Here is a 27,180-nt window from a genome sequence, read left to right as displayed (position 1 = left end):
TTCTGTATCTCCCTATTCCATTGACAGTGGCCTTGACCACATTGCTTGTTTTGGTCATAACCCAGAATGACACTCGATGTGGAACTCACTCAGTGAAATGTGAGCAGAAATCACAAGTGGCACATCTAAGCAGAAGCACTCCCAGCCAGTTCTCTCTTTTCTGGCTACCATGACGAATAGAAATGTCCTACAGAGAGGCTATCGTGTCAGCCTCGGTTCCAGAATGAAGAGGGCATGCAGCAGAATGCAGCTGGTCCACGTAGAGCAAGTTAGACATAAATCAGCTGCAAACCGTTGCTGCTGTGAGCCACGGATCATTCCGGGCATTTGTTACCCCTCCGTACCTCAGCTTATTCTGGCTGATACACCTGCTTATGCATCCGCAAGTAGTCTGTTCTCACCACTGGCCCCCTCACCATGCTGTTACTGTCTATACCTCCTGGCATGTCTGGACTGGTTAGCTAACTTGTCACACTTCTCTCTTACTCCCTAGTGAGACTGTCAATGCCTTGAGGGCAAGCTGTGTGTCCTACATCTGTCTGTGGCCCCTACACCCTTAACTTGTACCTAGAACAGTCTGGGCACATAGTATTTTCCTAGCACAGGAATACGTATTGAGTTTTTTTTTTTTATCATTTATTGATTAATTGATTGATTTGTAAATTTTTGTTTAAATTCAATTTAGTTAACATATAGTGTATTTATTTTTAATCAGAGAGAACATTTTACTGAGACCCCGTGTGGCCAGGCCAGGGACTCTGGTGACATTGTCTCCATCTCTTCTCACTCTTCTTAACTTCCAGTCTCCTCTTAAAACTGTCATCTCTGTGCTGGGGACTTGGAAGCACAGTGGGTACTTTCACCTCAGAGCAGGCTTTGTCAGGGCTGGGGGGGATATTAAAGGTCAAAGATTGAGGGTGAGAAGGAACCTATGAGAAAAAAATAAGAATAAAAATAGAATAATAAAAGTCAAAGAGTCCAACAGCTAAGCCCATCCTTAAGTTCTCTCAGTGTCTCTCCATGACACCTCACCCAGGTCTATATCCAGCCTTACCATCTTGGGCCCATTTCCTCATCCTTAGACATCACTGGGCTGGACCAGACGATCTCTCCAGGTTCCTCCCAGTTCTATGATCTGTAAGTCCAGGCTTGCTGTTTATAGCGGTGGAGGAACTAGTGAAGGGAGAGGACAGTGGGTCTGATATCCCTGCCATCTCCTTTGATGCCACTGGGCTGAGGAGAGGAGGTCCCATGAGGATTGACTGAACAAGAGTGGCCGTCAGAAGAGGGAGGTTAGAGGGAGGTTAGCATCAAGGTCAACAGCCAGAATGGGTATAGGTTAGCATCAAGGTCAATAGCCAGGACAAGAGGCTCATCTGAGACCAGGATGACCAGCATCAGAGGAGGTCTTGCTCTGAAGATGGTCTCTGATGTCCATGCTGGGTCCATCCATTGGCCCCTTCCCCTCCCAGGTTAATGCTGTCTTACTCATCCAGGCTTTCTTCGGGGTGGGGGCACATAAATCTATCAGCCGTCGGCATCAGAGTCTGAAGCTGTGGCTTTCACCAGTGGGCGTTGGAGGTGAGCTCATCTCCTTAAGAGCCCCTCGGAAGTCACCAGGGGTTGTACAAATGTAAGGGATTATCATTGAAATATAATTTCAACAAAGATGGCACAATGCTCTGTTCTGCTGTGATGAAATGTGTCATTAAATATAGAAATAGATCAAACACCTTCCCACTGAGATCCTCTGGTACCAAGTATCTAGGTGAAAAGCTGAGTATCTGTGAGAGCTCACAAAATGTGAAGGAGGTGGGAGGAAAAAAATCCCTCACTAGGGAGATATACTTAACTAGACTTATAAATAGCCTGATCACAGCTCGTTTGATTAATTTGGGGAAAAGGAGTAAAAGTGTTTTGCCAATTCATCAGATTTCATGCTTTCAAAGCAGTTGCTAATGTAAATATTAGCATCCAAAATGAACAAATTGTCTTTGGTAATTAAATGCCCTAATTTACAGGTTCTGTTACCAGAGAACAGAGATAATTTTCCCCTTAAATTAACTTTTCTCCCCTTCTCCCTTCTGTCTTAACTTGATATTATACATCAGCGGATGTGTTTATAGACAGGGAGGGCAGGATGCTGGGGTAGGCTCTCTCATGCTTGGAGTGCAGAGGACTGAGTGAGTCCCTGAGATAGAGCTCAGAGAAAGTGGAGTGAGTTAACCTCTAGAGAGCTTAACTTCCATTGAATGTGGCACGGTGAACTCAACCCTGAAAAATGGCTGTCTAGAGGCCACTGGCCTGGCCCATGGTATAGGGTCAGGAGTTCTCCCAGTGACTGTGAGATCTGCCTTCCTCTGTTGTCTCCTCCTGGACAGGGACATTTCCCTTGGGAAACTTGCCCTGAGGAGAGGTGACCATTGACCTGGCCTCCAAGGCTGGCCCTAACTGCTAAGTCATCATCTTTGGTCTTTGCAGTACCTTCCCCTTCCCAAATTTCTCTCATCCCACAAAACTCCCCTAAGGAGCCTAAGACTGTGCCCTCTGCTCAGTGGCAGCCCTATGTCTCCTATTCTGCCTTCACAGGGTGAAGGTGAGGTGAGTCAGGTGCCTAGCATACAAAATTTAAGAAAAGTGCAGAGTCAGCATTCGTAGGACCCTGAGAGTTAGTTTCTCCCTAAATCTGTACCTTGGATGCCTCATTCATCTTGCCCAAGTCCTGGCCCTGACCCTTTCACACCTCCAAAGTAGGTGGCAGAGGTATCAGTGCCCCCCTCCACTGGTTATTCCACTAATATAAGCCTGGACTCATGGACCTTACAGATGGGAGGACCTGCAGATCAACTTTGGTCTAACCCATGAGCTTTGGAGATGAGGTAGCTAGAGCCCAGTGATGTTTAGAGTCCTGCTTAATTTCATACAGCTGGGTGGGGGCAGAAGGTAGAGTCCATGCTGTGGTCTTCTACTGTTAGGAGCCCCACCAGCTTCCTTTGTGAAGCTGAGCCTCTGTCCTGTGAGCCAGGCGTAGAGGAAGGATCTCTACATGTTGGATGCAGCTGACTCTTGTTCAACAATACTCATTTCCCTCTGAAAAGCCTTCACTGTGATCACTGCTGTCACTTCCCTCCCTGCCTGTTAGCCACCCCCTGTGAAGAGGCCATCTTCAACCCCTGCCATCTGAGAGCTCCTTCAGACATGCCTAGATTACTGTGGTTTTACACCAAGAAGGGAGAGAAACCTAGAAATAGCATTAGGAGCTCTCTCTCTGCATTAGAAATGGTGAATCAGGGGTGCCTAGGTGGCTCAGTCAGTTAAGTATCTGCCTTTGGCTCAGGTTATGATCTCGGGGTCCTAGGATCGAGCCCCACATCAGGCTCTCTGCTCAGCAGGGAGTCTGCTTTTCCCTCTCTCTCTACTTCTCTCCCCTGTTCATGCACTCACGTGCTCTCTTTCTCAAGTAAATAAGTAAAAAATCTTAAAAAAAAAAAAAGAAATGGTGAATCAGCATTTGGCATATTTTCCATCCTCTTTGTCATATTTTTGAATCTCAGGTCTTGGAAAGCTAAAACCTACATTTCTAAGACTCCTTTGCAGCTAGGGTTCCATGTGAGAATTCCGTTCTTTCCACTCGATATACTTGTGTAAAATTTGGAGGCCAGGGCAGTTTTCCTGAGGGTGTCACTCATGCCACAGGCAAGCATGGTGTGGACATCTTGGGTTTCTGCAGGAGACTTTGGGGATGCAAATACTAGCTCTGAGGGTGTTGACAGGCAGCTGTGGTGAGAGCAGTCATGGCCTCTTCACCTTTAGATTAGACTAGGGGAGCTGTGCTCTGAAATTCAGTAGGTCCTCTTCAGGCTCCCGATACCCACCTTCCATGGGCTGGACAATTCAGCACGCTCAGGGAGAGCCAGGCTCTAGCACCCTCTTTCAGACCTTCCACTAATTTTATAAGTACCAGTGTTTCATGTTCAGTTATTTTCTGCTTAATATAAAATGGAATGCTTTCCGTTTCCTACATGGCTGGCTGATCTTCTAGTACACTTGGCTAAAGCCTGCCTTTCTGTCTTGGACCACTTGTCTCTCAATATCCAGTCTAGAAAATGTTTGTCCTTTCCAGAGGACTGCCTTCCCCATCTATGGGGTGTTTACCCTTCAATCTTAACAGCTTGTACACGTCAGAACCAACACATGTGACCATGGGAGATGGCCATGGGTAAGGGTGGGATCTTCATTACAGTTGCCCCTTTAGTGTATCAGTTGGAATTGCTCAGAGATGTGCACACAAAGTTGAAGGCCCAGTGGGCACCATATGCGAGGACGTGAGAGATCCTCTAGGGCCCAGGGGCTCTCCTGTCCAGAGGACTGATGTCCTAACACACCAGGCCCAAAGCTGCCAAACGGGCTAGGCTCCCACAAGCCTTAATGGATGGGATCCCATAAATAGCTACTGAAAAGCAAAGAGACCAGACTGACAAGCTTCCTGGAAAGCCCATGACCTGCGCAGAGTTTCTAGGTTGAGGAGGGAAGTAGAGGTCTGAGGTTTATCACCCTGGGATATGACAGGGCAGAAATGACCCACAATGACCATCCAGTTGTACCTAGTCACATGTCCATGTATTTGGGTTCTAGTTCAGACTTTGATGTATCTTCAGATTCTGAATTACTTCCATATTGCTGTGTGAGACCATACCCCCAAACTTAGGGGCTTAAATAACAAGCATTTATCGTGGCACACAGTTGCTGCGGGTCAGGAATCTAGAAGCAGTTTAGCTGGATGGTTGTCGCTCAGGCTCTGGAGGCTGCTGCCAGGGTGTCAGCTGGGGCTGCCATCATCTGAAGGCTTGAGTGGGCTGGCAGATCGACTCGAAGCTCACTCACGTGGCTGGAGGCTTCAGTTCCTCACCACGTGGGCCTCTCCTGCCAGTTGGCTTCCCCTGCAGCAAATGATCTGAGAGAGGGAGATGAAAAGAGAGGGGGAAGAAAGAGAGATGAAGAGAGAGAAAGAGCAAGACAGAAGCCATAGTGTTTTTCATAACGCAGTCCTGAAGAGGCCATACCGTCTCTTCTGTCAGACTCTGCAGGTTACATAGGCCAACCCTGGTACGATATAGGGGGAGAGGACGCAAAGGTTTGAATACCAGGGGGCAGGACCATTGGAGAGCATCTTGGAGACAGGCCACCACACGTGCTTTATCTTTTTTTTTTTTTTGGCCAGGGTGATAGTGTCATGTAGACTTTATACAAAGCAAATGCTAGTGGGCAACACTCTCTATCCAGGACTCAAGTTTTCTGACCTTGAAGCTAACAGCGTGGGCTGACCGACAGATCCATGTAGAATTTGGAGTTTGATGTCTAAAGAAATTAGACATATTTCCATTTCTTAAATATTGCAGCGTGAATATTTTAATTGCTTTGGTGATAGAAGGAAAATTTTTTTCTAAATCTGATAATATTTTAAGTACATTCTTGAGCCCAGGGAGTGAACTGCTTACTCCTTGCTTGAACATGGTGGATGTTGACTGTGACCCTCTTGTGCCTTGTGCACTTGGGTCTTTCTCCACCTGCTCCTCAGATCAGCTCTGCCCTCTCATTAGTTTCTCCAGGAGACAAAGCACAAGCCACCAGCCCATTAAGATAACTTTGGAACCACTTAAGATAGGCTATTTCAAAAGGTACCAAATTCCCTGATCTTATAACTGAACCATTTAACTAGATCATCCTGTAAAGAGAAAATGCGTTAAAAATACCAGTTAATTACTTTTTTTTTAATTCCCAAGGCACAAATAAGTCCTAGTTAACTGTCTTTGCACATTTATATATTTAGACATCAGGGTGTGACCGTACAGCAGTCAGAGAGCCAGCAGGCTTTAAGTAGAGGACAACTGATTCCAAGTAATGGGCTGGCTTCCACAGTAACTCAGGGACATTTGCTCTCAGCAGGTTATACTGAAAGACCCTGGGAAGAAAACCCCTGGACCAAGGCCTTGTTAGCAATTCTTTTCTGGAGGACACACATCGTTGGCCTAATATGGTGCACCTTGATTAGAAGTGTCAGCGCTAAGAAGTGTTAATGCCTTGATGTTAATGCCAGATGAATAAAGTCCAAAAGCAGGTTCAATGTACTCCTCAGAAGCAATGAGCATTACAGAAATCCTGGGGACTAAAACCTTTAATTTAAGTATTAGCCATCAAGCTGTTCAAGCTGTCACTTAGCCAAGAGGAGAGTTAACAGTTACAGTGTTCAGTTTTCCATGCAAGATGTGGTCAACTTTTCACTTCTCAGTATCAGGTAGAAAAGGAGTATAGATTAATCTCAAACTAAATGACCATGGTCTAAAAATCTCAATACAAGTGATAGAAAGTCAAGAAATAAGCCAAATCAGCAACCCTCCATTAGCCACTTGAATTCAAATTCAGATTCAAGACAATTGACTTGAATTTGGCCAGTGACTTGAGCTTTTGATAACATCAGGCATGGCTCCAGAGTTGTGTCATGTTAATACCTGGTGCATTCCTGCTAGCAGCACTGGCTTTCCAGGCTACACTGGTCTACACTTGAGATGAGATTCAGATGAAGGGAAATGGATATAAGAGCCACATATGGTTTATTATAGGTACAGAGTCTCCCTTCCGAGATCTAAAGCAGGTCCTGGAGTTCAGGGCTGAATTCAGAGTTCATTCAGATTCCAATTTCCCTCCCAATTTTTACTCTCCTGTAAAACATCGTGACTATCTATCAAATCTATACTTAGCTCAGGTTAGCAAACATTCCCTGAGAGCCACTGTATGTTAAACTCATTCCTGTAGGACTCAGTGAGTTGGATGAAGGAGAGGCACTTGCTGCCCTTCAGGAGCTCACAGCCTGTTTGGGGATGTACCCGCCCAGATGGGGGGTTGTGAACCCAGAGGATGGGCAGCTCACCTGCTGGAAGGGATAAAGGAGCCTTCTTAGCCTCGACCTCTCTCACTTCCCCTCCATCTATACTCCATCTCTGTTCCTCCTTAGCAGAACGCTTCAGAAGGCTTCTCTCTGCTTCTGCCTCCAATTGCTCCTTCCTTTCTCACTTGAACTTGCCCCATTTAAGCTTTTACACCCTCCTTTCCACTGAGAGTGTTCTTGTCATAATATTTCCAGATCTAATAACCAGTTCTCAGTCCTCTTTTATTCAAATGCTTGGCAGCAAACACAGTTGATCACTCTTTCTTTCTTTTTTAGAAGATTTTATTTATTTATTTATTTATTTATTTATTTGAGAGAGAGAACGAGGTGGGGGCAGAAGGAGAGGGAGAAGCAGACTCCCCGCTGAGCAGAGAGCCTGACTCAGGGCTCCATCCCAGGACCCTGAGATCATGACCTGAGCTGAAGGCAGCCACTTATCTGACTGAGCCACCCAGGCTCCCCAGATCACTCTTTCTCTTAAAACACTTTCTTCCCTTGGCTTTCCAGGCTATAGACACTCCTGTTTGTCCTGCTATACTGGCTGTCACTTCTCAGCTTCCTCATGCCCCTGACCACTGGAGCTGGATCTTTCAGGGCTCAGTTCCCAGAGCTCTCCTTCTCTGTCTCCTTGTATCCCTCCGGTGGTCCCCTCCAGTCTCAAGTGTATGCTGAAGACTCTAAAAATTTTAAGTCTAGTCTGAACTCCTCTCAATTGAAGATTCATATATTCAACTACCCTCCAGACACCTCTACTTAGACGTTTAGTAAGCATTTCAGGCTTTCCGTGTCCCATCCTGAGGCATTGATCTCCTAATCCCTAAACCTGTCCTTTTTTGTAACTAACACCATCCTCCCGGTTGCTCGGGTCAAAAACTTTTTGATTTATCCTGAATTCTTCTCTTTCTTTCATACCCCACATTCCTGAGCAAATTCATTTATCTTTGCCTGAAAATAACATCTAGAACATGAGCTCTTCTTATCACCTCCTCTGCCACCACCAAGCCAATGACAAGCCATTGCCATCCCTTGCCCAGAGTATTGCAGTGGCCTCCTTGTCGTTGGTCTGTGCTTCCATGCTTGTGCGTTTCTTTATTGACTCTTGATGTCCAGGCCTATTAAAGTCAGATCATGTCACTCCCCAACTCCACGCCTTCTCCCACATGACTCCCCTCCCAGAGTCCAAGCCAAAGTCCTTACAGTGGTCCGCTGGATAATACTCTGTTGTATGTTTGTGCCACATGTTGTTATTGATGGGTGCTTGGATTGTTTCCACTTTTGGAGGGAATGATGCTACTGTAAACATCAGCATACATCTATCTGTTTAAGTCCCTGCTTTCCTTTGGCTGTATACCTAGCAGTGGAATTGGTGGGTCATATGGTAATTTTATGTCTAACTTTTTGAGGAACGGCCAAACAGTCTTCTATAGCAGGTGCACCATTGCACGATCCCATCTACGATGCACAAGATTCCTGATTTCTTCACATCCTTGCCAATGCTTGCTATCTTTTGCTTTTTGGACAGCCATTCTGCTGCTTGTTTTTCCTTGAAGGAGTCAATCATTTCTGGTCTTGGTGCCCAGCACTTTCTGTTCCTTTTCCTTGGAAAATTCTTCTCCCACCAATCTGCATGGTTCACTCCCCCATCTCCTTTAAGTCTTTGCTCAACGGTCTTCACTATTAAAATTTCACCTCCATTACCAGAGCGCCCTGTCAACTTTCCCCCGCTTTAATGTTTTTCCTTAGGGCTTTCTAACTTATAAGATAATTTGCTATTTCTATACTACCTGACTGCCCCCCTTACCCATCCTGCAAGGGCAAGGATTTTCAAAAATCTGTTTTGTTACGGCTCTACCCCAGTGCCCAGAATAGTGCCTGATCCTTAAACTAAAGGCGCTATTATAAGAAATAACTGCAAACTGAATGAAATGATGTCAGAGCTGACTCTTAAAGGATGAGCCAGACGAAAGTAGGCAGAGGCAGAGAGGGCAAGGAAGAGGTTTTCTGTGTTGAGGGAACATGTGGATTGCTATGGATTGGGCCTCTTTAATGAAATCAGTGAGGGTCTTCTGAAGGCAGAGACCCCGTAGCTGCAGAACATATCACTGGATTTTCTTTGCTCACTATCAGTTACCGCATGTTTTCCCTGCAAGCACCACGATTTGCTTACAGGCTGATGAATGAACCCCAGAGTGTGCTGAGTTACAACAGCGTGGATGTCAATGGCCACACATACCCCAGCAGTCTCGTGAGAGGAGAAGTCTACCATCTGTCCCTGGAAATAGACGTATACAGTTGCCACCTTGATGTAACCGTTGTTACTGTTATTACCAGAAGGAAAGACAGGAACTTCCAGCATGAGGCTCTTCCACGCTGCGCTGCCTCCTGCTGCCCACTAGTCAAGTTCCCAGGGGCTGGAACCTCCCCTCCCCATCTCTGTCAGCATTTGGATTTCCCCCAGACCACTGTGGTGGCTGCGCCGGGCCGTCCCCATGCTCGGTTGCTCCCAAGGACCCTAGAGCATCAGAGATGTGTGAAATCACGACAGTTGGCATCAGGGTTGGAGGAAATTGAGTGGTGCTGCTGACAAGTGCTGGGGAAGGAAGGGTCCTGCTCCCTCCTTACTCCCTCCGCTTCCAGCTCCACCGGGCAGCAGCTGGTTCAGGGACTTAAGGACAGGTAGAAAGAGAGGAGGAAAGAGAGGAGAAATGCATCTTTCTGGTCTGTTTTCTAAGTCCAAACCTTCCTGGAGGGAGTCTCTGGTCTGAAGGTGCTATCTGAATCTGAAATTCCTTCGGATTCTGCAGAAGGAATACTCCCTATGGCTTGCCAAAGGCAGCCCTCCACCTGGCCCCCAGACACCCCCAGACAGCAGAGAACATAGATGTGAGCTGATAAGCAAATCCAAGTGAGTTATTTTGCAGCAACCGCAACCACCCCTACTTCTGGCCTGACCCATTTTCTCCAACTACAATGTGGCTGTTATAATCCCTGCTCTGCTCTCCATCTTGCCTAGAGGCTACTAGAGTTCATTAGATTAAAAAAATCTATAAACTACTTTGAGCACCTTGGAGGTAAGTGCTCTATAAGTACAATGTAATAATAATAATGCTACAATAATTACCTTGATTAATTTATGCATAAGACAAAAAAAGATTCTTAATTAAGAGACATTCCAACAGCGTGAACACAGGCCCCATATATTGGAAAGTAATACCACCAGCAGGGATTCTAACTCTGGGCCAGAATGACAAGGATAATGAGCCACCCACCCTTAACTCTGAGTGTCCTCTGCATGTCTTGTGTTCTGGGTGATGACTGTAGGCTCTGTGGCCAGCAGACTGGAAAGGCAGAAGATGAAAGAGAGGAGTTTGGTATTATAATTACACAAAACACAAACTGAGTTAATCTCATTGAACTGCAAGTAATTAACAAACAGTGGTAAGCTAGTCACTGACATCTATAAAATGCATGTTTTTCTTTAAATGTAGTCAAGACCAGATGTATGGACTGGCCCTCCCTTTCCTAGATGGCAGCTAACATCTGTCTTACAGCTCTCTCCTCTTCTAGTGTAACTTTCTGTGATCTTCAGGGCCTTATTAGGTGACAGAATCATTGATTCTAGCTAAAGTGTTAATGGCTAATAACAGCAGTGTTTCCCCTGGGTTCTTATTCATTTGACCTGAAGTTTTCCATGTTCTTATCCATTGGAATGACTCGACATTGTGATCCTTGAAATAGGCTGCTGGGGATAAAAGTGTTAGAGCATGGAGTTCATGGTGTCCTTCAAATGACACTGCCAAGCCATTTGGCATATGAGGCTGTCCCACAGGTGGCTGTAGAGGCTGAGAGAGAGAACAGGCATACAGCTTTTTGCCAGCGGACCACCATGGGCTGTGGTTCATGTTTGCCCGTTGTGTTCTATAAGTTACCTATAATAAGCAAGTCTGTGAAATGGGTCTTGACTTCAGAGCTAGGGGGTGTGTGTACATGTGTGCATGTGTGTGCGTGTATATGTGTGGGCATATGTGCACTCCTGCTAAAACTGGACCTTAAACATTCAATTTTTGTCTTCAGCGTGCTGTCATGTTGTAATGCCATATAATCAAATCTGATAGCCTGAAGAATCCCCAAAAATCATATGCTCCAGGTCCTGCCTTTGCTCTGCTAACGTTATTATCATCACCTCCATTTTAAACATGGGGCAGGCGATGCTCAGAGGGCGTGCCCAGCTCCCATGGCTGTTATGAGGAAGAGATGGGACCAGAACCCAGGACTTCTCCCTCTGTTTCAGGGCTCTTCTCCATCACAGCAATGTTGTGTTTAAAGAGCTTCATCTCGTGCTCACTCTCAGCTTTGAACCATGAGTACATACTGTGCCCAGGGAATTACCCTGGCCAGTGTAGATGCTTATGGCAAGGCAAGTGGTGAGGTGTCATGGGAAGGGTCATATATAAATTGCATCTTTATAACCTGAATTTTATCTGCATGACTGAGAGAAGACAGCTAAAGTAATCTTTTGGTGATCACCCTAATATTCTCATACTGTACAGTTTGGAGTGGTTATAGGACATATATTGTGTTTTGACCCTTACACTCAGTCTTAGGTGTATTCGTATGTGCTGTTTAAATTCTCAGTTATGTGGCAAGGATGAAAAAGCATATGAATTAATACCTGGATATGCAAGACCCAGCTCAGAGACTGCTGGTGTGGAATCTACTCCCGGCAAAGAGAGCATCATGGCTGGGAACCAGGACACCCGGGCTCTTGTCCCACCTCTGACACTATGCAGTGACTCAGCCCTCTCTGGGCCTCAGTTTCATGACCCGCCAAATAAAAGGGCAGCACGATCAATTTCTAGGTCTTAGTTCCCATTTTGGCATCATAGGACTTTATGAATTTCATGTACCCAGAGGGGCCCTTATCCATATGAGCTCTATGACCCTGCCTCAGGCCAGTCAGAACCATAAGGCACAGAGACGAAGCTCCAGTGGTGGGATTTCTAGTGTTATCTTTTGGGGACAATGCTGGCGCAGAGAGTGAGGTCTGCCAGGTCCCTGGAAGCACACCCCACAGGTGGTGCTTGATCTGCACAAAGCCAAGGTGCTCAGTCAGAGCCCCTGGGTACCAGCAGCCCCCCGCACCCAGCTTGGGATCCAGGTATAAACTTAGGGGGTCTGTGGGCTCACTGTTGGCTGACTATTTAGTTTTAATGCCCAAAACCAATTTTAAATAAAATAAAGGAACCCCCTAAATATTCTATATGGGGCTTTCTTTTTTTTTAGAGGGACATTTCAAGACTAGTTTCACACAGGTTTAGCCAAAAGGGAAATTAAACTCTACATTTAAATGGGAGATTACGCACAAAGGAATCCATTACTTTCAATATTTCTCAGCAGGAGGGCTCAGAGTTATTTAAATAAGTTTAGATATTAAACCTAAAGTAGCCATTAAAGCAATGTGGATTTGTTTGTCTGTTTTTTTTCCCCCAGAAATCTTTTTTTCCAGCTGACTGAAAAAATCCATTGCTTAACCAATGGAGGATATTTTAATGCATTAAAAAAAAATCCAGGGACTTTTTAATATAGCACTTCCTTTGAATTTTTAAGTACCATATTACGGTGTACTTATTATAGCCAAGTGTCATCTTTCGGACAGATTAAACGAAGCGTTTTCCCTTTCCCGCCCCCACCCTGGGCAGAACAGTGCTAATATAAACACCAACATTAAACCATATTGGCTATGGAAGAGTCTTTGATTGTCATTGAGATTATTTTAAAAGTTATTTAGGTCCCCCTGTTACATCTCTGCAAACCACTGAGAAAATGTTGCGCTGGGTTTCTCTTTGCGACATTTCTTTGGGGATTCATAAATATTGATTGTACCGTAAAAAATTGATGGAATCTTGAAACAGACTGCAGTTGAGGCAGCTGGGGAATTTGCTCAATTTTTCTCAATCGCTGCAGTCTATAAAAAGAGGAGATTTTGCAAATTGTTTCTCACCTTGTCTTTTTAGTATTTAATAGCTCTCAATTCTATAGCCTTCTGAACCATGCACCGGGCATGTTTTCTATCAAAACAGAATCAGGCCTATTCAATGGGAATTAAAAGGTGGGAGCAGGTGGTGAATGGGTTAAACTCTGTCCAGCTCTCCACCCTCTCTCTACCTCCTCTCCTACCACTTCTGTCAGTATTCCGTGGCCTATTGCTTTGGTCATCTCCCTACATCTGTCCCGCAGATGCCCGTATCATGCCCTGGATCATCTCTTCCCCTCACTTACCAGGGCCATGATGGAACTAAAGTCAAAGCAATGAATGTCAAAGACTCTCCCTGGTCCTGCCTTTCACCACATCGTGGTAACTATTAAACCACACGCCCATCAAGATACCCCTGCTCCCTCTTTTTATACAACAGAGCTCTTCCCCATCCTGGCATCCTGCCCATCATCTGGCTCCAATTTTCCTCTTTAATCTTATTCTCACCACTGTCCTTCTAGAACCCTAGTTTCTTCGTTATGAGTCCCCTCATTGTCCTTCAAAACTGCATCATGCATTCCTTCTTCCAGACATTGGCTTATACTTTTCCATCATACCTGGAATGTTCTCCTTACCCTCCTTCTGTGGCAGGCAGAATGATGCCACCACCACCACCCACCCCCACCCCACCCCGATGTCTATGTTCTAATTCCCAGAACCTGTGAATATGTCAGGTTATATGGCAGAGGAGAACTAGGATTGCTAATCAGCTGACCTTAAGATTATCCCTTTGAACCCAGTGTAATCACAAGGATCTTTAAAAGTGGTAGAGGGAATTGGAAGGGGGACTCAGAGTGACGGCAGCATGAGAAGGAGGCCCAACACTACTGGCTTTGGAGGATGGGGCTGTGAGCCAAGGAAGGCAGGTGGCCTTTAGAAGCTGAAAAGGAAGCTATAAAAGGCAAGGAAACAGAGCCTCCCATAGAACCTCTAGAAGGAACTCGGTCCTGCAGACACTTTCATTTTACCCAGGGCGATCTGTGCTGAGCTTCTGACCTGCAGAACTGGAAGGTAGTATATTTGTGCTGTTTGAAGCCACCAGATTTGTGGTAATCACATATTAATCATTCTTAATGTAATCACCCTTAATCATACCTGCAAAGTCCATTTAACCACCTAAGGTAACACGCACAGGTTCTGGGGATTAGGACCTATCTTTGGGGAGCGATGGTTCTGCCTGCCACAGTCGGTAGCAAGAAGGAAGTGGTTCTTCCAGCTCCCGGGCAAGAAGCTAAGGCTAGGGAGGGGATGAGCCCAGTCAACTGACATTGAAATTAGTGTTAGATTCGGTGTTGGGATTTCTCTGTCAGGGGGCATAGGATGTGGCATTGATCTAGAATTCATCATCCATGGAATCAAGTAGAAATTCCTTTTGTCTTGGCCATCGAATTAATTTTCTCTTGTTGCAGTTTGCAGTCTGAGGTCCAGTGGCTTGTCCAAGATTATACACGGTCAGTGAATTTGTAAATCACATGTGGCATCTGAATGGGCTAGGAATGAACTCTCCTTGGAGATGCGCTGTGGTTTCAGGCACCCTGAGAGGAGCCAATCCTTGATGACGACCCCCTCTCTCCTCCATAAGACACAAAGTATGAAAGCATCAAAGCACTAGGTATCAGGCGTATATTCTGTAAAGAGCCCTGGGCTCGAGCCCCTGCCCTCAAGGAGCTTATAGTCTGGTAGAGTAGCTGGAGCTGTCCATGGAGGGCTTGAGTACCAACCATACAATATTAAATAGTCTGAAAGGGTTGAGGAGAGAGGGTTCCATGTGGGACATGGATGGTCTCGTGGTGGTAGGGCTCATAGGAGAAGTAATGGGTAGCTAGAAGAGGGTGGAGAGGCTTGGAAGGGTATTCCAGGCCCAGAGAGCAGAGAAATAGTTGAAGAAGCAGAGTGCAAATTCTCATGCCCATAAGAGAAGCCATGAGGAGTACAGTCTAGGGACAAAAGATAGGGTTTCATATTTCTGGATTTCCCTTCATCCTGGCCTCCAAAACCTGGCCCAGGTGTGACCTATTTCTGAAATCAACTCTTCTCCCTTGTCCTGACCCTGATCCTCACTCTCTCACTCAACTAAAACAGCTCTGTTACCTCTAAGGCATTCCAGGACTAACGCCTGAGCTCCAGAGACAGCCAGCCCCGACAGAGGACAGAATCCAGCCCCACCCTTACCTGGGGCTGCAGCATCTGGCAGGATCTAGAAACACATCGTGATAAGGATGAGAAAGCCAAGGCCTCACCCCATCGTCCTGCAGAGCCAGTGCAGCAGGGAGCTTTGGTAATGAGGATTTACCTGAGAGAAACAGGCCATGAGATTGAGCCCCCAAAGGTCCACCAAAAGCTCTGCTGGTTTCTGCGGTCCCCACCAGCAGCCTTTCACTGGTGCAAACCCCCATTCTCCCTGACTGCAGAAGTCAGCTCACCTCTAAACTTCCTTCCTGCCCAGAATCTCAGCCCTTCCGGTGCTCATTTCCTTTGCAGACCTCCGTCGCAAAGATGGAGTGAGCTCCCTGTTTCTCTGGCCTGGTCTGCTTGTTCTTGGCAGGAGTGCTGGTCTGCCTCAAGCTACTATATCCCACCAGGAAGCAGAAAACCTTTCCATCTTTGCTTCTGAAGGATATATTCATTGTAGGAATTTGATGCTGGCTGTGGTTTTCTTTAGGACTTTGGAGATGTTATTCCCTGTTTCCTGGCTTCCGAGATTTCGGTTGAGAAGTTGGCTCGAAATCAGCTATAAGTCTTGCTCCTGCTCTTCGAAGATAATATTTCTCTTTTTTCTCTTGCTGCTTTAAAGATTTTCTCTGCTCTAGTACTCCAATTCCAGTGAAGTTAATTTTGTCACCATGTCCCAAATGGCCCCTGTGCTCTTCTCTATACTCCCCATCCTTTTGTCGCTCGGTGCTGTGATCTGACCTGTTGCCAGGCCGTCATGCCTCACCTGCTTCAGGTTCTCGCAAGCCCTCATTCAGATCCCTGCTCACTAATGCCTTGCACCGCTCTTCCTGCTGCACGGCTTGCCTCCTCTGTTCCCTTCCTCCCCCCGCTCGGCCCCCAGAGTTTGCTCACACCAAATCTGACCGTGTCGATCCTGAGCTTAACATATCAAGTGATTTCCCATTTCTTACGGGCAGGTAATTCCCCAGCTTCTTAATATGGGATTTAGGCCTTTACACATCTTCAGGCTGATCTCGTGTTATTTTCTGCCCTTAACCTTGTGCTCTATGAACGCTGATTAGTTTCAAATTCACCCATGCCCCTGAACACACACACACACACACACACACACTCCCCAAATTTTCCTCCACCAAATACCTCTGTTAACACTGCCCCTTCTATCTGGAAAGCTCTTCTATCCCCTTTGTCCAACGAAGCCACATTTATTCTGTGGGCCATGGTCATCATCCTCATCATCCTTATCACCCCACTCTCCCACTTCCCTGGACACCCCAACTGTTTCTCCCATAGTACACTTTGCATATCGCTATCACTGCACTGACCACAAATAACCAAGTTTATCTTCCTCTCTAGATTGTAAGTTATTTGAGCAACTGTGTCTTATTCACCTGTAGATCCCCAGTGCCCAGTACCTTGCCTGAGACATAGAAGGTACTCAATAAATGTTGAATGATTGACAAATTAATATGTAAATTTGTGTGAAACTTCCTTTAGTTTTCACATTCTCGTATGAGTCAATATGTTAGCCCTATTCCAGGTGTGAAAGAATATTGACTAAGTTCCTTGTCTCTAACTGCACAGAAAATGAAGCTGAGAGCTCCAAAGATCTCTAAAACAGTAAATCCATCTGACCCAACCTGCGCTGACTTCACCCTTCCTCCTTTTAACTTTTTTGCAATCAGCATCGTTAACACACAATCTAGACTTTGACAATCTGTGGCTTTTTAGTCTCTAATTATAACGCAGGTAGAAAAATCAAGTGACCGAATGTTCGCGCTTACATTTTCCATCCATTTAGTTCAACACTATGGCCATATTAATTGATGGTGTAGAAAGTAGTCATTAGATAAGACTGCTTGACTAAATATCACTGCCCAGATGGTGTTCTCAATGGGGTGGAGCCTGGGGCGTTGCAGCGCACACCTGCCCGGGGAGGGACTGGGTGTTTGGGGAAAAAGCGGTGTCAAGAGCACATGCCAAGGAGTGCTAGGCCAGCCTGCAGCAGGACAGCCAGCAGGAAGAGTGGGGGCATTGTATCTGGCTTGCATATAGGAGTTAAACAAGAGGCGTGGTGGCAGCCATTGGCTGGATGCCCTGCTGGCAAATGGCAGGCCGCTAAATGCTTAGTCAGAGTGGGGCTGATAGGTCCCAGGCGGGGCACAAGGGCTAGAAAAGCTGAAGTTTGGCCAGTTATCAGAACGGAGACTCAAGAGAACAAGAAGGGGTCCCAGTTACCAAAATTGGGGCACAAAGTGGGACACAGCCTCAGGAAGAAGGTGCAATTCTGCATTAGAAGTCTTACGGGGACTGGCAGCCAGGTTAACCCACCAGGGGCATCTGGACTCCTTAATTCATACATTTCTGACTGAGGACAGGCTGCCTTGAGGTTGAGAGAGTGTGGCAGGAAAGGGAGGGGTGTTGCCAATGGCCCAGCTGGAAGACTGAGGAAGACATGGATGCTCTGGGCAGACACTGACCATAGCAGGTCAAAGAGTAGCACATTTTGAAAGCTGATGAGGAGACAGGAAAGGAAGAGATGGGGCAAGGCTGGACACCCACAATACAAGGTCAAGGTAGGATGAGGTGGGCCTGGGGAGAGCCTGGGAGGCTGGTGTTGGAGTGGAGCTGAGAGCTGTGAGCTGGATGAGTGAGTGGTGAGTCAGATTCCAGGCAGTCCTGCCGGGTACTAAAGCCTACCATAGGTCACATGTTCAAGGTACCAGAAGGTAAACTGGGCATCAAGGGCCAAGGTCATGATGATTGGACATCAGAAGGGGACTGGGTAGGATGAGGTTAAGACCTGGGTCTGTGGTGAGGTTCCCAGGAAGTCCTGGAGGCAAGGGAGAGGTAGGCAGAATCTGTATTTAGGGTGCACGGGAGGTGGTCATGAAGCTCATAAAATGTTCAAATCCAGGGAAGTCAAAGAAACCAAAAGGGCAAGAGAGCAAGACAGTGTCTGGGTACAGGCCCCAGGATACAGGCACCCAGCCCTTGCTAACTCAGGTGACTGCCTCAGACCCAAAGCTCCCAAGTTAGCTTTAAAGGGGCAGAGATCAGGCCCAGAGGGTCTTTGTCAGGTCTTCCTCCCGATAGCAGCAAGCAATCTGGAGCAAATGACATCTGGATAGGGTGTGTTTGTCAGGGTTCTCCAAATACATTTATTATAAGGAATTAGCCCATGCAGTCGTGGAGGTGAGAAGTCCTACGTTGGGTTATCTGCGAGCTGGAGACCCAGGAAAGCCAGAGGTGTAGTTCAAAGGCCTGAGTGTCAGAGAGCTAATGGTTTTGATTCCAGTCTGAGTCTGAAGGCCTGAGAAGCAGGAGTGCTGAGAGCAGGAGACCGTTGTCTCAGCTCCATCAGAGAGAGCCAGAGTGAATCCTTCCTTCCTCTGCTTTGTGTTCTAGTCAGGTCTTCAGCGAATTGGATGAGGCCCACCCACCCTGGGGAAGACAGTCTACTTTAATCAGTCTGTGGGTTCACATGCTGACCTCCTCTGGAAACGCTTTCACAGACACACCCAGAATAACGTTTAAGCAGATATCTGGGTGACCCTGGCCCAGCCAAGTTGACACATAAAATTAACCATCACGAGGGGCAGTCGCATAGATCCCACCTCCCTGCCTGGGACTCAGGGATGCCCAGCACAGTCTCCTCGTAGATCTGTGGCTGAGATTGCCTCCACTCTGGCTGATCAGGCAGCCCCGGGCCACTCCACAGCCTGGGGATCAGGAAACCGAGGGCTTTCAGACAGTATCTTTTGCTGATGAAACATTGCAAGTGTGGCTTCTTGATTACATCTTAGTTAGAGCCATCCTGTACATCTGACCAATTTGCTAATTCCTGGCCTCCGCTTGGAAAGCTTCCAGCTCATTTTCATGCTACACTGCACAGTTCTGCCTTCTTAATGTAGTTTTAAAGTTGTATTAAACAATGGGTATAAAATCAAATTAATTATTGGACACTCCATGCTATTTAATTTTAAGTCTCCCGTTTTGCCAGTATTTCTTCTGAGGACAACTAGGCGTGGAGTACCAGGCATTTGGGATGGTCCTTGGGCATCCCTGAAGAGGAGGGAGAAGAGGGAAAGGAGGAGAATTTTAACCTCCTGGGAGGAATGTTGGTGTAGAGAACCATAGTCTTTACTACGGGGAAATGCCTTTGGCCCAGCTTCTTGGGTTGTCCCAGTTGGCTGCGTAGCGATTCCCGTGACGGCTGATGCTTTCGCTCGGGCGGTGAGGCGGGCCACGTACACCTTTCCCATGGCTCTAGGTTCCTGCAGTCCAGCTCCCCGCAGGGCTCGCCTTGCCCAAGGGGCTCAGATGCAGTCAGGTGGCCTTCTCACCTCCTGATCCCCCAGGCATGTGTCAAACACCAGCCTAGTGTCCTCGGACTCCTGGAGGTACAATACACTCTCCAAGGGTCTCCTTGAAGCCCCTCTCACTAGACCTGAGGTGAAGGGGAGGCACACCTCCCGCCTCTCCCGTGAGATGTAGGACTCAGGGGACATGCCCAAAGCTCACACTCTCCAGAAAAACCCTCTCCCACTTTGACTTCAGCCTTCTTACACCCTTGACGTGTGTGAGGCTGTGTACTACCCAGGTGATCTCCCCCTCAGTCTTAAGTGTGGGGGCATAGCTCCTATTCGATTTGTTTCACTTTTTGACTCACTAAAAGGAAACTGGGCTCGGGCATGAAAGTAGATGTATAAGATGAGCCTGGAGCACCTGCTTGTGCCGGAAGCGAAGGAAGGGCTCCAAGAACAGAGGGGACATCAGGAGACCCAGGAGCCAGCTTGAAGGCTCCCGGGGGCCAAACCCGGGATAATGTGAGCAACCACAATGAATAGTGAGGGTCACGTTACACCTTATGGAAGAAGAAAAGAATTCTTCGGTGCATGCTTATACTAAGAAAAGAAATGGTTATAGAAATCAGAAGTGTGTCTGTGGCGTTTTAACCCCCGCCCCGACCTCCCCATCTGGGTGCTTTCATTGACAGGAGCTCCCTCGTTCCCATTCTTCCCATTTTCAGCGAGAGACGTGGTCACTTTCTCAAGATGGCTGAGTGGCCAGTCAGTGACAACTCCGAGACCAGACCCCCAGGTCTTTGGACCCCGGTCCTCTCCCAGGCAGGAGGCAAGTGATGACCATGAGCAACCTCCACCCCCTCTGCTCGGGGTGTGCCTCTGTCCTGGGTCTGGCCAGCTCTTTACTCTCCTGGGTGCAATGCCCTTGGAGCAACCCTCAGAGGACCTCACCACTCTCCCATCTCCTGGCCCCCACGCCAAAAACGTATTAAGCAGCCGCCTGTCACCTCTACCTTAATAAATAAGAATCTCTTTTCAGCTTCTTTGTCTCCCTCACCTCGGGGCCCACCTCCTGTAACCACACTGTCAATTACACCTCGTGTCTAGCAAGGCCAGAGCTCATGAAAAGCAATAGAGAATTCACTGCCTTTTAATGAGGGAAACATGGCTTTTTACAGGGAACAATTTATTGGGCCAATTCCCCCCGTCCATCACCCAGGGGAGTTGCTGCCTTTTTGTACCCTGCATCTGTTACCGTGTGAGGCACCGTGCGAAATTGCCAGCCAAGCACTGAGGTGAAGGCTCTGACTCAATTTACAGGGTGACATCTCCAATCTCCCTCCTCAGATCAGTAAGTGATCCTGGCAATGATATGCATAGAAATTAATTACTCCACCCCTTCTGCTCCCTGGCAGCCAGGAGTGGGGCATCCTCCCTGGCCAGAACAGCCGGGCTGGCAGGCCACTGACCTTCATCATCCCCAGCTGTCTGTCCCGCCAGGAAGATGTAGGGAAGACAGAGGACCACACTGCCAGAAAGACAAGGAAAACACGTGGAGGAGTGCATCTTGTGCTGCTAAGCCCTGTTGAAGGTCAAAAGCATGTACCAGGTCCATCACCATTGCCGAGAGGGGGAGGGAAGCAGGGGATGCAGGAAGAGCACCCCAGGCTGAGGTTGGGGAGACGCCTCATTCTGCCACTAATTTTCCTTGTGACTTCGGGCAGGACACCTCATCTCTGAAGTAGAATGCTTCAACCAGAGTGATTGTTCTGATGCTCTCCCAAAAGCAGAACTTCCCTCTCCATCCTCCTCCCCACCTGTCTCTGGATGACATATTAGGCTACTTCAGATCATTGTGTACTAGACTTGATCGAGCTGCATGACCTTGGGCAAGTCCCTTTCCTTCTCTGCACTCTGTAAAGTCATATGTTCATGAGTCGTCGTCGTCTTCTTCACAGTCTAGATCATTTGTGTATTTTATTTTTTATATTTTATGATCCATCTACTTCTAATGATGGCTTTAGGAGTCAAATGAAATAAAAGTGCTTTAGCCCATAAGATTGTATCATTTAAGTTCCAGACCTGGTGTTAGCTTGGAAGAATTAGGAAAAGTGACCATTTTGAGGCGCAGCAAGACCTGACTTAAAGTATCTCCTATGTTTCTTGTTGTATCTTAAACTTTGCCATCAAGGATTCATGTCTTGGTGGATTCAGGTATAATTTTCTGATGACAAGTTAGTTTTTATCAAGTGCTCACTCATTCTGTCCCAAGTACTCTATTTAGATCACTGTAACACTTACTTAGACCATCACAGCAAATATGCAGAGTAAATATTATTTCCATTTTATGAAATTGAGACTCTGAAAGATAAATTAACTGGTCTAGGCCACTCTGTAAATGATGAGGATAGAAGATTTTTTTAAAATAGACTTTACTGAGGTATAATTTGCAAACAATTAAATGTGCACATTTGAACTCTATGTGTAATGAGTCTTGACAAATGTATACATCCATAGAACTACTGCCATGTTCCAGACATGGCACATTTCCATGACTTCAAAAGATTTCCTTATGCCCCTACCCAATCAATTCTCACTCCATTCCCAGACAAACACTGATCTGCTTTCTCCATCATTGATTAGATTACTTCCTTATTTTTGCAAAAGTGAAGTCACTATATACTCTTTTTTATTTGGCTTTTTAAAAATCAGCATAATGTTTAAAAAATTTTATCCATATTTGTGCATTTATCAGTTGGTTGTTTCTTTTTATTGTTGAATATTTGTTTATCCATTCATCTATATATGGATGGACATTTGCATTTTTCCCAGGTTTTTGCAATTATGAAAATAGTTATTATGAACACTTTTTAACAAGTTTTTGTATGAACACATGTAACTTGTTCATAGATATTTTAGGATTTTCTGCATACCTATTTTAGTAAATAAAGACACTTTTACTTATTTCTTTCTAATTCGTAAGACTTTTATTTCTTTTTCTTGCCTTACCGCACTAGGTGGGACCTCTAATACACTGTTAAATAGGAATGATGGGAATGATGCATTTTTGATGTTTCCAATAGTAGGAGAAAAGAATTTAGTATTTCACTATTAACTATACCGTTAACTATAAATTTATCACAAATAACCTTTATTAGGTTAAGGAATTTCCCTTTCATTTCTAGTTGTTTTTTTTTTTTTTTAACCATGAAGGGGTCTTGAGTTTTGTCAAATACACTTTCTGCATCTGTTTAAATAAGCATATAGTATTCCTTCTTTATTCTGTTAATACAATGAATTACATTGATTTTTAAATGCTAAACCCATCTTACATTTCTGGTATAAATCCTATTTGATCATGGTGTATCACCCTTTTTTAATATGTTGCTGTATGCAATTTACTAATAATTCATTAAGGATTTTTATGAATATATTAATGAGCCTGTAATTTCTTTTCCTGTAATGTCTTTGGTTTTGGTGTCAGGGTAATGCTCATAATTCTCATAAAATGATTTGGGAAGTATTCTTTCTTCTTTATTTTCTGTAAGAATTTATGGAAGATTGGTATTATTTCTTCCTGGTATTTATTTGTAAAACTTCTTGGAAAGTTTTTATTATTATTATTATTAGTAGTAGTAATTCAATCTTTTTAATAGATATAGGACTCTTTAGATTTTCTTTTTTTTTTAAGATTTTATTTATTTATTTATTTATTTGACAGAGAGAGACAGCCAGCGAGAGAGGGAACACAGGCAGGGGGAGTGGGAGAGGAAGAAGCAGGCTCCCAGCAGAGAAGCCTGACGTGGGGCTTGATCCCAGCTCCCTGGTATCACGCCCTGAGCCAAAGGCAGGTGCTCAACGACTGTGCCACCCAGGCGCCCCTCTTTAGATTTTCTGAGCCATTTTGTTTTTTAGTACTTCTGTGTGATTAGAAATGTTACATTTCTGATTATAAATATCTTGGTGCCAGGTGAGACCAGTAAATAGAGGTGGGCCTAATAAATCCATCAGTTAAGATGCTGAAGCTCTTATAGTAGAATACCCACCTTTACAAAAGGACAGTTTAAAGGAAGAGACGTTTACCCACCTCTAACAAACAAAAAAGACCTTCACTAAGGTATTGTCCATACTACCCAGAGCAATCTACACTTTCAATGCTCCCAATCAAAATACCGAGGACATTTTTCAAAGAACTGGAACAAATAGTCCTTAAGGAATTGTTGAAAAGGAAAAACAAAGCTGGGGGCATCACAATGCCGGATTTCGAGCTGTACTACAAAGCTGTGATCACAAAGACAGCATGGTACTGGCACAAAAACAGACACATGGACCAATGGAACAGAATAGAGAACCCAGAAATGGACCCTCGGCTCTTTGGGCAACTAATCTTTGATAAAGCAGGAAAAAACATCCGGTGGAAAAAAGACAGTCTCTTCAATAAATGGTGCTGGGAAAATTGGACAGCTACATGCAAAAGAATGAAACTTGACCACTCTCTCACACCATACACAAAAATAAACTCCAAATGGATGAAAGACCTCAATGTGAGACAGGAATCCATCAAAATTCTAGAGGAGAACATAGGCAACAACTTCTATGACATCGGCCAGAGCAACCTTTTTCACGACACATCTCCAAAGGCAAGAGAAATAAAAGATAAAATGAACTTATGGGACTTTATCAGGATAAAGAGCTTCTGCACAGCCAAGGAAACAGTCAAAAAAACTAAGAGACAGCCCACGGAATGGGAGAATATATTTGCAAAGGACACCACAGATAAAGGACTGGTATCCAAGATCTACAAAGAACTTCTCAAACTCAATACACGAGAAACAAATAAACAAATCATAAAATGGGCAGAAGATATGAACAGACACTTTTCCAATGAAGACATACAAATGGCTAACAGACACATGAAAAAATGTTCAAAATCATTAGCCATCAGGGAAATTCAAATCAAAACCACACTGAGATACCACCTTACGCCAGTTAGAATGGCAAAGATAGACAAGGCAAGAAACAACAATTGTTGGAGAGGATGTGGAGAAAGGGGATCCCTCCTACATTGTTGGTGGGAATGCAAGTTGGTACAGCCACTCTGGAAAACAGTGTGGAGGTCCCTTAAAAAGTTAAAAATTGAACTACCCTATGACCCAGCCATTGCACTACTGGGTGTTTACCCCAAAGATACAGACGTAGTAAAGAGAAGGGCCATATGCACCCCAATGTTCATAGCTGCATTGTCCACAATAGCCAAATCATGGAAGGAGCCGAGATGCCCTTCAACAGATGACTGGATTAAGAAGCTGTGGTCCATATATACAATGGAATATTACTCAGCTATCAGAAAGAACGAATTCTCAACATTTGCTGCAACATGGACGGCACTGGAGGAGATAATGCTAAGTGAAATAAGTCAAGCAGAGAAAGACAATTATCATATGATTTCTCTCATCTATGGAACATAAGAACTAGGAGGATCGGTAGGGGAAGAAAGGGATAAAGAAAAGGGGGGTAATCAGAGGGGGGAATGAAACATGAGAGACTATGGACTGTGAGAGGCAAACTGAGGACTTCAGAGGGGAGGGGGTGGGGGAAGGGGATAGCCTGGTGATGGGTAGTAGGGAGGGCACGTATTGCATGGTGCACTGGGTGTTATACGCAACTAATGAAGCATCAAACTTTACATCGGAATCTGGGGATGTACTGTATGGTGATTAACACAATATAATAAAATAAAATTTAAAAAAAAATAACTCAAAAAAAAATGTTTATAGTAATGTAATTTTAAAGTTACGTCCACAATGAAAACATGAATTAAAATTTTTCTTGTAGAGAACTTTAAAACCTTACGAGAATATTTCCACAGTCCTGGTCCAACGACCTCAGGGTGGAAAACCTTCTCCAGAAGTGTAGATTTTGAAAGTAAGAATTTTGTAAGATTGTGGGACATTCATAACATCCTCCTGTTTGTTATTTATATCATCTCCTGACACTTTCTCTGGAGCAATTGGCAGTATAACCATTAAGCCACGAGGAGACTTGGCTCTTGCAGCAGAGCTGTGAGAAAGAATGACTTTCTCTTGCAAAGGCAGCCTTCTTAAGGGAAGACCAGCTCAGGGACACAGAAGAGCAGCAAGATGAAAGGGGAAGCTGGTCTTACACAGAAGAGGAGAATTAAACAGCTAGTAAACCTATGAAAAGAAGGTTGGTGTCCCCAGTAATCAGAGTAATCCAAGACATGCAGGGCAATAAAAATTAAACCCACATGACAGGTTCAAAATATTATCCAAGATACTATTACAAAAAGAAAGAAGTCTGATCACACCAATATTTGGTGAGGATATGAAGCAATCCTGACTAGTGAGAGGGCCAATTGCCAAAGCAGTCTGGAAAACAATCTGGCAATATCTAAGAAAGTTGGAGGTACACAAACACTTACACCCAACAACCCCACTTCTAGGTCCACACTCTGCAGAACCTTTTGCAGAGTATGCATGAGGCAAAGGGACAGGAAGTTTCCTAGGAACACTCTTTGCAATAGTGAACGATCAGAGCTACTCTAATTATTCGTCAAAAGGGGAGTGAATTAATAAACTGTTGTGTATTCGTGGAGTGGAATACTGCACAGTGCTGAACACAGGCAAGGTAGTGCTTCGCCACTGTTGAATGAGGACGGGAGGTGCAGGAGACTAGGCACAGCGCATCACCATTTACACAAATTTAAAAACCTGCAAAACTGGACTGTGTGCCCTTTGTGGGCCCATCCACATGCATTAATAATATAAAAATTTACACGAAGATTATAAAGCCAAGTTCAGGATAGTTTCTGCTTCTCTGGGGGAAAGAGGCAAACAGGATTTGGAAGCGATGCATGGAGAACTACAAATGGACTTGTCATGTTTTACTTTTCAAGCAGGGTCGTGGTATATGGGTCTTCAAATTCTTGATAACGTTTTGTATATGCCTGAGAATTTTCATTAACACTTTCTTAAAAAGAGAGACAAGCAGTGAAGCAAAGGAGATTGGCAAGGGAGGGAGTCCTGAGGGCTTGACAGCAGGAAGGTCAATGGCACGGGCAGGAGCCTCACAATCAGAGACCTTATCTGAATCCCAGCTCTTCTGCTCACTAACCATGGTGTGGTTTGAGGGGTAAGTTAATTAACCTCTCATGAACCTAATTTTCCCAGGTGCAAAATAAGAATAATGATATTTACTCTTACCTGAATATGGTCAGTTCAGTAATTAAATAAAAAATTTTAAGAACCTAGCACAGCGCCTGGCACATTTTTAGATTACATATTCTGGTTTATCTAGGACAATCTTTGTTAACACCTGCTGTTTTATTAGGCCATCTTTCAATCTCATAATTGTCCTGATTTGGAGGATATATCATATTGTTACCCTACACATTATAAATATTCAATCTACTCAGTTCACGTAAGTTTCATTTTGGTTTTCAAGTCCTTAGAACCAGCAAGCAATCGCCCTTCCCTTTTTCCCCAGTGCTCTTCCTACCCTATCTCTGTGTGGTGGAAGTTTCAGTCATCCCTCCATGCTGTGGGTTCAGAGTATCTAATGTACTGGATTGAATTACTGCAGGATTCCTGCTCAAATTTAACGCTTGGACTGGAAAAAGCCAGAAGGTTCAGAATTGTTAGAGCAAAATGGTACAGAAAGTATGAATGGGAAAGAGAAAAAAAATTGCTGAAGAAGTACAA

This window comes from Ailuropoda melanoleuca, chromosome 14 (assembly GCF_002007445.2).
Source record: "Ailuropoda melanoleuca isolate Jingjing chromosome 14, ASM200744v2, whole genome shotgun sequence".
Lineage (NCBI taxonomy): Eukaryota > Metazoa > Chordata > Mammalia > Carnivora > Ursidae > Ailuropoda > Ailuropoda melanoleuca.
This window is presented reverse-complemented; position numbering follows the sequence as displayed.